Below are 13659 nucleotides of genomic sequence, written 5' to 3' on the forward strand. Positions count from 1 at the left end.
CCCACCAACTGGGGTCCTTATTGATTTGACCATTGGGCCTTACCACCCCACGGACTGGGGTCATTATGGAGTACGCTGCTAGGCCTTACTGCCCTGCTGATAGCAGCTATACATAGGAGGAGGGGAATGATTATGGGATGAGGCACCCAGACGGGACCTAAGAGGATCCTTGCATGGCCTCCCAGGAGGCCAGGCTTCCCACCCTGTGACACCAACCGAAACCTCCCTTGCTGCAATTTAAGCCCCTTGCTTCTCATACTATCCTCAGAGGCCAAAGAGAACAATTTTTCTCCCTCCTCCTTGTAACCCCCTTTTAGATACTTGAAAACTGCTATCATGTCCCCTCTCAGTCTTCTCTTTTCTAAACTAAAAAAGCCCAATTCTTTCAGTCTTCCCCTCATAGTTCATGTTCTTTAGACCGTTAATCATTCTTGTTGCTCTTCTCTGGACCTTCTCCAATTTCTCCACATCTTTCTTGAAATGCGGTGCCCAGAACTGGACTCAATACTCCAACTGAGGCCTAATCAATCAGTGCAGAATAGAGTGGAAGAATGACTTCTTATGTCTTGCTCGCAACACTCCTGTTGTGTCTTGCTCACAACACCCCAATAAATATGGGTTGTTTATTACAAGTACAAGAATATGGCACTTAAAAAAGTCCTGGATCAAAAAGTAAAGGCTCCAGCCCTGCAAGAAGTTCCATGCGGACCACCACCAGAATAATTATTGCAGGATCAGCATTGAAATTTAATCTCAATTTTTTGAGATTAATATCAATGGCATTTAAGCTAGTTAGATGCTTTGAAAATCTTACTAGGTGCCCACCTGCATCTTTACATACCTAAATACCATTAGAAATCCATCCCCAAGACCTTGAGACATCCTCCTCATTTCCTTTTTCCTGTTTCCTCCTCATTTCCTTTTTCTTGTGATAAGACTCACCCCAATGATTGACAAGCATGAAGAGAGAGGAGTTGTAAACAAATATGGATCATACTTTTAAAGGAGAGTCTGATTTTGTGCCACCAGTTTTGTCCCTGTAATTGTCTAGAAGTACAGTTTTGGGATGGCAAATACTGAGTTCTAACCACATGATTTTCAAGGCTAAGCAGGTTAGTAGATGTCAGTGTGTTATCATTTGCATCCAGGAATGGATGCTACATTGAAAGTGAAAAACTAGAGGTTGCTTTTAACTATTTGTCCCAATATTTATATTTTGAATTTTGTATTACTCAGAATTCACACATGGGAAAAACAATATTAATTTTCAACAATACTGAGACCTCTAGAATTACTATTATTATTTTCTTAACAATGTAAGTGTGCATGTCATTTAATAGACAACCATCAGTCAATGTAAATACACTTGGCTATAGAATACATAAAGGTTCCATACCAAGATAGCATGAATAAATAATCTAGGAAGTTATTTTCAGTAACAATTATTTTCAGTAGTGATTCAAGAGATATCTGATATCTCATGAAAGGTTTCATTTTATCCATATAATATTTAAATAACCTCTCCTCTTCCATATTGCAATTCATTTGTGCAAGGAAGCAGAGGACGGAAACTTGTACCACTTTTTTTTTTCCATTGGAAAACTGAAGAGAGCTGTCTTTGTTTTACAGATCTGACAATATAACAAGAAAAATCTTTGGGTCCATTTTGTTTTACAAGTTTATAAGAACTATACTCAATAAAATGGAAGGTTTAGAAAAGGACATAGTCTAGTCTAGTCAGGTTAATTGAGAAAAGGACGTAGTCAGGTTAACAGAGCACTTAAATAAAATGAAAGGTGCTGTAGATAGAGATTCTAGAACATGTTTTCCATCTTCCCCTACTGAGGTGAGCAACACAATTATGTTGATGACTGCTGGGAAGGAGTCAGAGAGTTTGTTCACACATGTTAAATGTCATGAATGCAGTGGAGAGAAATGATGTGCTAAAGAAAGGAACAAGTTGAACATTTAATAAGAAATAAAAATTTGGCTGAAATTCAAATTCTGAGGATCTATAAATCTGAAGTGTCCAACTTGTTTAACATCCAGCCAAATCTGACTCCAACAAAAATCAAGCTAAAGAATGTATTCTTGTTGCCATGATGTTTACTCATATGCCAGCCATCCCCCTTTCAAATTATTCTATTTTGAAGGTATAATTTCCACCTGTTCTTTGATCTTCTACCACAAAAGTCATATGGGCCTGGGCCACACTAAAGGGGAAAGTTGACTTAAGATTCTCAACTCCAGCTATCTTAATTACATAGCTGAGGTTGACGTATCTTAAATCATATTTTCAGGCTGTCCACATAGCGGGAGGTTGATGGAAGCAAACGCTACCATCAACTTACCTTATTCCATGTGAGGCGCTGGACTACTGGCACCAACGGGAGCGCCCTCTCAGTTAGAATTAGCGGGTCTTCACTTGACCCATTAATTTGAATGCTAGAGGGTCGATCTCCATAGTACAGACAAGCCCTTAGCTAATAAGAACATTCATCAAATCCCAACTTCCCGTTAGCATTTAAACACTATCAATTCAGGACTCCAACCATCTTTTATAGTCAGTGCTTCTGATCAGGTATATCTTGTGAATGGCTAGGTGTGCTCCAGAACCACAGCCAAAGTCATCAAATTATTTATAATTAGCTAGATAGCTTTGGGTATGTCTACACTACCCTCCTAGTTCGAACTAGGAGGGTAATGTAGGCATACCGCACTTGCAAATGAAGCCCAGGATTTGAATTTCCCGGGCTTCATTTGCATAAGCGGGGAGCCGCCATTTTTAAAACCCCGCTGGTTCGAACCCCGTGCAGCGCGGCCACACGGGTCACGAACTAGGTAGTTCGAACTAGGCTTCCTAGTTTGAACTACCGTTACTCCTCATTTCACGAGGAGTAACGGTAGTTCGAACTAGGAAGCCTAGTTCGAACTACCTAGTTCGTGCCCCGTGTAGCCGTGCTGCACGGGGTTCGAACCAGCGGGGTTTTAAAAATGGCAGCTCCCCGCTTATGCAAATGAAGCCCGGGAAATTCAAATCCCGGGCTTCATTTGCAAGTGCGGTATGCCTACATTACCCTGCTAGTTCGAACTAGCGGGGTAGTGTAGACATACCCTCCGTTATTACTTGTGCACAGTTGTACTTCTGTAATGTCATAGGATAGGACTAATAATGGAAAATGTTCTGGGGCAAGACTGAAACACATATATTGTCTTGGGGAAGGCAGCACAGTGATTTCCCAACTACTGAAATGAGTGTAACCAGATGAATTTATGATGCGTTATTATTTGTGTCATTTTTGTCAGTGATTTGGATCTGTCTTCAGTCTCTCAGGGTTATGTTCTGCATGTCTTAGAGTGTCTGAACGAAATGGATTGAAGAATCACCATTTTAAAAAGGGAATGTTCTCCAGAATAAGGTAAATAATGGAAAATAAAAAATTTCAAATATTTGTTTGCAATTTTTAATAATTTGGCAATGACTGTGTGCTTTACACAAGAATTTGCAGGTTCACTGAGCAAATTTCAGAGTTGCAGGGAAGATTATTTGCAGAAACTGAATTTCAGATTGTTACGCACATGTATTTATGCTGGAAAGACTTGCATGCTCATTCAGGCAGAGAACTAATAAAATAGCATGTGACTTATCTGGCCAATTGCAGTAAGAACACACAGCTTGAATTTAGAATATCTGGAGTCAGTCTGTAAAGTAAAAACTTCCAAAAGCTATTTATCAAAAAAAAAAAAAAAAAAAAAAAGAAAGAAAGAAAGAGGATTAATAAATCCAAAGAAATTCAGTTACCTTGTGGATGTTTCCCAAGCACAAACATAAGCTTCAGTTGTCAAACTATTAATTGGTAATTATTTGCTCAGCTTTAACTATCTTATACCTCATGCTCATTATTATTATCTCAACTACAGTACATTTATTTAGGCAGAGAGAAAATTCAGGACATTTACTTCACTGCCTTTTATGCATAACAAGATACCGCTTACATTTAAATGAAAAAAAAGTGCATTTACTTCTCTTTCTGGCTCTCCAATAAGAAGTCCCTGAAGAGGCGAGCTTGGCTGGTGGTGTTTAGTGATTTCTCAGATAACAAGAGCTTCACATTTCTGTGGAATTCCCATTTGCCAGTGAGCTGCTGCTGCCGCTCGCCTGATTGATATATGACTGCAATGGCACTTTTCCATTTGACATTCTCTCTCCCTCTCTCACTCCCTCTCTCTCGCTCAAACAACAGCCCTAACTTTTGTGTGTTGCAAATATAAAAGGCAAGCCATGTGACAGAGGGACAGAAGAACAAAAGCATTTGGAAGTAACAAGACCTCTCTTTCGCTCTCAGAAGAGTGTGAGGAAAGGAAGGAGCGGCACATTTTCCAAAGGTAAGAACACAAATAAGTGCTTACTCATATTTTGGGTATTACATGCACTTAAACTGAGCATTTACTTTGTTTATCTGACAGATACATGTTCTCCAGATAGCATGTTTAAAATAAAAGTGTATTTGTTTAAAAATGACTGCCAGGCTACTACCTATATCATCTTGTAATTCCCTTAATTACACATCTGTCTCATGATGCCAGTCTCTGGGAAGAAAACCAGGCAGCGTGTACTGTGGTTCTGAATAAAATAGTCAACTGCGTTTCTTGTTGTAACCTCACATTTTTTCTCATTTGTATGAATCTGTGAGGAAGGCAGGCACTCAGTTCTGTCCTGAATTCATAAGAAAAAAATGATAGTATCTCCAGCTCTGTCTTTGTCGCATTACAATAGAGCTCCATTGATACAGGCAAGCCAGCTATCTTAAAATTGATCTCTTTACTTTTATTACTACCTATATATGCTGCTCTGTGGTCAGTCATCTGCTGGAGTGCTTAGAATAATTTGAAACAATAGGCAAGATTTATTTCTAGCTTTGTGTGTCATGCTTTGCAGGGGGCACTTTTAATTTGTGTGTTATTATTTAACCAAACTTCTGGGAAGTTACCATGGAGTGCATAGGACTGGTTATGGATTAGGATGGATTTAATGTATGTATTTGATTGGCTTAAGAGAGATGAGGAAATCCACAGTGTTTGTCTTGGCTATAGTATCAGAAGATATATTTAGTAGTCAGCTTGCACAACAAATAATGCAGTGTGAATGTGTGTTCAGTGGCTCAGTCTGGAGGATGCTCAGGCAGGGCACTGCATTCAGTGATAATTTCCAAAGAGCTCAAAATGTCTGTCAGGAGGTATAAAGGACCATTCAGTATCCCGAGAGTATTGTTTTGCAGGCTAAAATTTCTCTTTAAGAAAAATGCCAGTGTAAGAGGCGTGAGCACAACTGTTTTCTATGTGCTAGGGACAAAAGAAGAGTATGGCTGTGAGCTGAATAATAATGCATCAGAGTACAGTATAACTGGAGTCCATTGTAATGGATAAAGTCCAATTAGAACTTGATTGAAGAACAAAAGTCCCGTGTAGCTGCTGAGAGTTATGTGAGTGCAATAAGTATGGCCAGTTTGAAGGCAGCAGATTAAACAGCAATAATCACACTAACAGAGGTGGACAGAGGGAAATTTGGAATTCCATTTTCATGTTAAACATACTAATGAAATTATCTAGAACTGACAACGCAGCCCTGGAAAGAGAGCTTGGAAGGAGAAGGTGTTTTACATGGGGTGAATATTCATTTCTGAGGAAGAGATTGGCTTGGACAGTTAGGACATGGAACCAGAAATCTAATCTCTCTTCCAAAGCTGATTTAAACTGGCTACCTCTATTTCCTGGTCCGCAAGAAATGGCATAATAGTATCTCTCTGTTGTACTGACCTCATTAGGGTGTTGAGAAGGTTAATTGGCTAGTACCTGTATGGCATTTTAAAGATGAAGAGTGTCATACGAGAGCCAAGTGTTCTTAGCAATTTCTAGTAACTTCCAGTGCAACCCGTCGTTACGGGTGCATGCAAGCGACAGTGTGCACTGGAACAAAACAGAACATATAGGCTGTGTCTACACTGGGCCACTTATTCCGGAAAAGCAGCTGCTTTTCCGGAATAAGCTGCGAGCTGTCTACACTGGCCCCTTGAATTTCCGGAAAAGCAGTGACGATTTACTGTACGAAATCAGCTGCTTTTCCGGAAAGACTATGCTGTTCCCGCTCGGGCAAAAGTCCTTTTTCCGGAAAACTGTTCCGGAAAAGGGCCAGTGTAGACAGCACAGTAGTCTTTTCCGGAAAAAAGCCCTGATCGCGAAAATGACAATCGGGGCTTTTTTCCAGAAAAGCGCATCTACATTGGCCACGGACACTTTTCCGGAAAAAGGGCTTTTCCGGAAAAGCAGCCTGCTAGTGTAGACGCTCTTTTTCTGGAAATACTTATAACGGAAAACTGTTCCGTTTTAAGCATTTCCGGAAATTCATGCCAGTGTAGACACAGCCATAAAGTGCTACATTAAGACAACAGTAAGTACAAATTCATTTCATACCACCACTGCATCATTTAATGATTTCCTAATGGAAGCAACCCAGATGCCTGTTAGGGTCACTCACTACCTGTGGGTATAACAGATCCCATTCTGCTTTTTGTTCGTATTGATAAGAACTTGTTTTTGTGAATCTACTTTTTTTCATTGCTAGCAATGCTCACTTTTACCCAGATAGTGAAACTCTGACTCGTGCTAATGAGCAGCTACGCACATGAATAGCTCTATGGACTTCAGTGAAACTACTTTTGTGAGTACTGCTTACCAGCTTGAATCAGAGAGACACAATCTGGCCCATATGTTCATTCTCATGCTGGACTAATGAACTCTTATTTCTGGAATAAATATCTTCTTGATTTTAAAACATAAAGGGCATTCAATAGATTTTGTTGCTGCAAATTTACACAATGAACATGGAACTTTATTATTATGAAGCCAATTAGCTATAGGTTTCAGTCAGCTACTGTGCCACTCTTTTATGATATTATTCAGATCATCACTTGCCCATGCTGCTTCTTAGAGTTCAGTTTTTTTATACCACCACTCATTTTTAAACATGCATGTATGTAAATTATCTTTGCTTGGCTAGCATAGGATTATCACCAATCACTATATCCAGTACGGCTTTCTGCTTATAGTAGTAGTTTTTCATTCAGTCATCTAAGCATGGGTAATACGCACAGTAGCAGTTGGTCTAACCTAGATAGGTTCAGATGAGTCATAGGGATCAATGAAATCGCCAGTTTTTCCTTGCTGCCTACTTTGATTAGTGGGACTGCAATACCATTCCTCTAGATGGGATGGATGTGAGTCCCAATCAACAACCCATTCAACAAGAAGTGCCCATGTGGTCAGCCATGTGCCCATGTGGATTCATTGTATCCCCTGAAGTCTGACCACTTCACCTCTCTGACGTATCTGCTCCCAAAAGAATGAGGAAGTGAGAACCTGAAGGTTGTTCCTGAACCGGCATGTCTCTGACATAAGCTTGCAGAACAGTGCAATGTAGTGCAGTGCTATTGTTAAGTCACCAGGTCATTTATTTATACAAATGTGGTGATAGATGTTTTTAAACAATATTTTTCAAATTGAATTGAACATCCCTGTGCCTCTAATGCTTTGCGCATTGGCCATTTTCAGGAGACATGTGGCATGCTTGGTTTTAGTAACATAGGAATGGTCCTACTGGATTGGACCACTGGCCTAGCCTATTGGGTATTGTGTCTCTGACAGTGGCTAGAGCCAGTTACTTCAAAGGGAGGTATTAAAAATTCTATATGTAATAAGTTGCCCACAGGGAATGTTTCTTCCTAATTCCATCACTTAAATATTGCTTTATGCCCCGAAGCATTAGGGTTTATAATCCTTTCAAAAACTCTTTAGAAATCTGTGTTATTATAGTGCTGGATGCTTACATTAGCCATATAATAGTCTAATACTTTCCTGAACCCTTCTTATCTCTTGGCCTCAGTGATACATTGGGGACTTAAAGTTCCACAGGCTGGTTGTATGTTGTTTGTATGTAGTAAGTGCATTTCCTTTAAACCAGTTTAAAATTTGCTGCCTTTCAATTTCATGGCATGTCCTCATGTTCTTGCCTCAAGCAACAGTGAATAGTAATGCTCAATTTAACTTCTCTTTACCCTTTGTTATTTTGTTTGCTGTTATCAGGCTTTTCCATTGGATGCTTATTGCCTTGTAACTCATATTAATTCCTGGATAAGATTTGGATACAACTGGATTAGCTCATTCACATGTCTCTCTGTGGAAGATGAAATCACCCTCATTTCCCACAATTCTGTACCCGCATGTTGAGAGGTGCTGTCGCCTGCTCTGACTATGATCAGCTGTTATTTCCTTTTTATATGTGTCAGTATGGAACATATTAAAATTTCTCAGTAATGGTATGTTTGGAATCCCTCTGATGCCACATCTCTAACTTAGCAGAACAATAAAAGCAAGGTTGTAGTAAGCCTTTGAGCAGCTGGTAGTCTATATATTCCTTCTTTTTTTCACATAATCTAATTCAAATAGAATTTGGGTAGCACTGGCACTACCTCTTCTCAACACCATCAGCTCTCATCCTATTTACCAGATTTAGACTGCATGGTATATCTGAGTAGAGTCCCCTTAGATTGTAGGAAACACAGTCTTTCATCTGGTATCACACCATTTGTCGTAGACCAGCTGATATGAAGGAAACACAGCGGTGAGGAATCCCTCATGATCAATATTATTCTAGTAAATTTTCTTTACATCAATCATTGTTAAAGTTTCTGCTGCTAAGATTTGCTTGCATATTATAACTGAGCTGTAAACCACTTTAGAGTGGTGATGTAGTAATGGTGCGGGTTATGTTGCCCTTTGAGTCATGTGAGTTAGGATTGGAGTTAATGCTCCAGCTTTGGTTTGGCAAAGGTTAAACATACCATGACAGTGATACTTGCATCTGTCAAATTGAGTGGGAACTAGAAGGTCCTCTTATTACAATGCATGAATTGCTATCGTGAGTCAAATCCTGTAGTTCTTAATCAGTTTTTTATTCACTTGGTCAATTTCTTATGAAAACCAATGGGAATTTTTCCCAAATAAGGACTGTAAGTATTAAAAAAAAGCACAGGATTTGGATTTGAACATATTACGGAGAGGAGAGAAGAAAAGATATTTCTGATGGTTGCTAATAACTGATAATCTCTGGGAACCTAAAATAAACAAATAAAACCAGATCTTACTAAACATGCAACTTGCCTATTAAATAACATAGAATCAGAAATTCCCATCTCCTTCTAATGCTCCAAACTATACCGCACTATGCCGGGTGGTAATGCCCCCAAGCAGTGCTAAGCCTCAGGGCAACTTTGTACTCAGTTAGTAATAATAATCTCATGAAAAAATATTGTTATGTATTAATAGTATTGCCATTGTTTCTAGGGTCCCTGATCACAGACCAGGACCCCACTGTGCAAGGTGTTGTCAAAATATTATAACAGCTTGCAAGCATGGACAGTTAGTAAAGGCAGAGCTGGGGGAGGCAAGCTCCCAACCCCACCTCCAGCCCTCCTCTGATGCTGAGGCCCCATCTCTTCCCCCTCCATGGGGAGGCAGGCCAACACACTGTGTGCACACTGTCCCCACCCAACCATAGGGAGAGGAGGGGAGTGGATGGACACACACACGCCCAAGCCTGGTGGGGGGGGGGGGCATGAAGGGTGCTTGGCATAGTCCCAGCCTCCCCAGTCCCAGAGGAGGGCACAACTGCACTGCACGGGCTGGCCCAGCCCAGCCTTGCCTCTCCAGCTCCAGAGCACTGAGGGAGGGAGAAGGGCATGCTGCGCTGCCTGGTTCAACCCAGCCTTTCCAGCTCCGGAGCACAGGGGAAAGGAGGAAGGTGCGCTGTGCCGTGTGGCCCGGACCGGCCCAGCCCAGTCTCTTCGACCTTGGAGCACCAGAGGAGGGAGGAGGGCGTACTGTGCTGTGCTGCATGGCCTGGCCTGGCCCAGCCTCTCTAGCTCCAAAGAGGGTGGAGGGCACGTGGCGTGGCCCCAGCCCTGGAGCACTAGGAGGGCAGGTGCTGAGGGCAGCAACATTCTGCCTCCAGCATGTCTACAGCAGGTGTTCTGGGGGTGGAGTGTGTGCGGGGCCAGGTTGGTGGTTTGGGAAGGCAAAGCCTTCCCCCTCCTTACGTACTCGACACCCATGCTCACAAGCACCTAAAAGGTTGTTACAAGGAGGAGGGAGAAAAAAAATTCTTAAACTCTGCTGATAGGACAAGAAGCAATGGGTTTAAATTACAGAAGGGTGGTTTAGGTTAGACATTAGGAAAAACTAAGTCACATGCTATTGTATCAGTTCTCTGACTGAGTGAACAAGGAAGGGTGGTTAAGGACTGGAATAAATTCTCTAGGAACATTGTGAAATCTCTATCACTGGAGATATTTAAGAGGTTAGATAGACATTTATCTGGGATGGTCTAGATCAGGGGAGGAGAACCTTTTTTGGGTCGAGGGCTGCACATAAGTGAGAAACAAAAAACCCCACCTGCCATCAGTTTGGGCTCCCCAATGCTGGGGGGAACCCCTGAGCGTCAGGGGCTGGATCCAGGCAGGCCAGGGGCTGCATCCTGGCATCTGGTCCTTAGGTTTTCCCCCTGGTCTGGTTTGTTCTTGGTTGTGCTGTGAGTGCAGGGGACAGGACTTGATAAGCCTTTCGAGGTCCCTTCCAGTCCTATGATTCTATGATTATGTTAAGCTGTTAGACCAAAGTAGAGGCACTAAGAGAAACTAAACCGAAAGTAGAAGTTTGAATGGGAATATTTTCACTAGGAGAATAGACACTTGTATGAATTACTGTGAGGAAGTGTATCCAGTGCAGGTTTAGACTTCCCTGTTAAAAAAATAAAAAAACTATCCTGCGCACTGAGCTTCACCCGTAGATAATGCTGTTCATTTCCTCTCTACTAAAAGGTGTTAAAAAATATTCTTCCCCTTTCTTTTCTTCATTGCGGGAGCTGGATTACCCTTTATTAAACAGCCCTAAATTCATTCAAACTTACATTATTCTAAGAATACTAGTGTAGTGCATCTCTATGAAAATTAGCACGTGCCAGAAGCTTTGCAACAGAGCTCACCCAGCTCCCAGGCTCTAATGGGAGCTATTGTGCACAAGCCACTGGGGGATCTATTTAAAGACCCCTGGCTGGCAACATGAAGGGAAAGGGTAAAAATACAACCTCTCTTTTGTCTACCAATGGTTTTCTTTGGGAGTATATTAAAAAGCTTTTTACATTTCTGTCTGGCTCTGTCCACTGGCAGTGTGCCAGCCCATAGCACCCACTTGTGGTTGCCATTTCAAGACAGCAGTCGGGAAGGGCTGTATCTGTTTCCCACAGCAACAGAAGGATGGGCAATACTCCTACCAACATAAAAGGAATGTTACTTTGCTGATTCCAAAGCTATTCATATTAGTTTGGCTCACTACATACAGTAGCCCCCAGTCCTGTAAACACTTATACTTTGGTTTTCGTCAGTAGTATTATTAAACTCAATGGCACGACTCACGTGCATGTTACTTGTCTGTGTTTGCAGCACGGGGACCTTGAGTTATATTTGCTGCAAAAACAGTTCACTTTTTCCTCACACCTCTCAGAGTAATATGGCAGTGCCATTAATATTTCTAGGCCACTTATAGGCACTGGTATTTTATACTGCAGTATTACAATAGTCTTGAATCAGAAAATGAAATTTGTGAGTTTTTTTCAACTAATGTCATAACCTTTCAAGTTTTTGAACCTTCAGCATCTGTTATTTCTTTCCATTTTTTGAAGCTTAGCATACTACATTTGCTGTTTGTTAGGATGAAAATTATAGTAGTGAATAAATACTGCTAAAAGATGTATTTTCCTTCAGTGGAGAAGATCCAGAGATGTAAGTGTGTTTCTTTAGCCCACTTATTTTTTCTTCTTTATTTGTTCTTTCAAGCTCTTATTTTCTCTGTGATGGCTTTTTAATTAGAGATATTTTCCGTATTGAGCTTCTGTGCCTTTTTTGCTGTATCATTACACTGGATTTCTGCTGGTGGCACTGAACTCAATCTGGAATAAGAGAAAGGGACTGAGGCTATCAGCGCCCCTCACTAGATTCTAAGAGATATCAAAATAGACTTTCAAAAATCATAGTGCTCAGACATGTCTTCATTTTCATCACTCCAAAGAAGATGGCTTTAAAATTTTTGTTTAAATGGGCAGCCTACTTTTCTAGAGTTGCTGATACTTAACATGCTGGACCTGATTCTCAGTAATGCTAAGGCCATTTCACATTACAGAGTCTTAAATTGTGAGTAAATTATTTGTCCCCAACTATACGTCTCCTTTACGCTGCTAGGGCAGTGTCAGTTGTCAGACCGCCTTAGTGCAAATGAGAATCAGATTCACCAACTTCAATATATAAAAACAAAATCGTGGTAGGAATATTGAAAAGGAGACTACTCATGAAAATAAAATCTGCTTACTAAAACCAGAGCCGGGTAGTCACAGAGAGAAGAGTGGGCAGAAATCAGCAGATATGACCTTCACATCTGGAGAGTCTAAACAAATGTGCATTATTTAAAGCAGTGATACTAAGTCTGAGTCTTGCAAGTTGAAAGCGGCTCTTTTATGTGTCTCCTGTAGCTCTTTGCAGCACAGGGTGTGATTTAGTTATTAACCAGTCAGGATGCTTTTACTAGGTTATTAACCAATTGTAGTTGGTAAAATAATAATACTAAGTCATTTTGCTATGAGATTTATATATGTAAATGAAACAATGAACAATGAATTCACACCATTGTGGTTCTTTTGGATAATGTTGACTGCTAATTTGGCTCCTAAACCACTGAGGTCTGAGTATCACTGATAGAAATTTTGTATACAATAGGTAAAATCCTTGCTCTGTTGCAACAAATGGCAAAACTCCCATTCACTTCAATGTCCCCAGGATTTCAACAAAAAATGTATCCTGGATTATTGTGTGTCAATGTGGGGCCAGATTTGGAGCTGTAAATGACCTTGTGACATCAACTAAGAAATGCTGCTTTACACTTTCATGGATCTGGCCCCAAATGTTTAATTTGGTATTTGCACCATTTCAGCTAGGGGAAATAACATGTTGGGAATGGAAATCTTTTTTATACTGCTTCGGTTCTATATATTTACCGGTTTCCAACTGAGTGTAACACTGCTGGTTTCAAGTGACCTCGTTGGGCATTTACAACATAGTGCAGAGGTTTTGAATGCACTGCTAAAATCATGTCCCTGACAATATAGAGAATGGCAGAGCATAAAAATTGGAAATGCAAAAATAAATAAATGGAAAGACAGCATCCTTAATTTATAGAACCAAAAGAAACTCTGTGGGGCATTTTGCCATTAATTTAACAAAGAGCAGGATCAGGCACAATATTTTAAAACATATGCAAATATTAATGTAAGCAGACATATACCATGACTCCTATCTTAAGGGGAAAGCTACCAAAAGGATAAACATGATAAGGGGGAAATTCTGCTCTTGCTGCTTGTGTGTGGTGATAGAAAGGCCAAGGACAGCAGTACAGCAGTGGGAGTAAGGCTATAGGGAGGCAGGGATTCCGAAGGCTGTCACAAAGCGGAGTCCCCAGTAGCTCACTGTGGGAGTATACGGGGCAGGTTGGAGTGCAGAG

At 40.8% G+C, this 13659-nt stretch overlaps 1 protein-coding gene across 2 annotated transcripts in view; it reads left to right on the forward strand.

The window, feature by feature from the left end:
* Nucleotides 1-4118: 4118 nt before the first annotated feature.
* NDP (norrin cystine knot growth factor NDP) overlaps nt 4119-13659 on the forward strand; it is a 29464-nt gene continuing 19923 nt past the window's right edge. For both annotated transcript variants that reach the window (XM_006137893.3, XM_006137894.3), the window contains exon 1: nt 4119-4386. The gene's annotated coding sequence lies outside the window, so the exon portion shown is untranslated. The remainder of the gene's footprint in view (nt 4387-13659) is intronic.

Source organism: Pelodiscus sinensis, chromosome 1 (assembly GCF_049634645.1).
Source record: "Pelodiscus sinensis isolate JC-2024 chromosome 1, ASM4963464v1, whole genome shotgun sequence".
In the NCBI taxonomy this organism is placed as follows: domain Eukaryota; kingdom Metazoa; phylum Chordata; order Testudines; family Trionychidae; genus Pelodiscus; species Pelodiscus sinensis.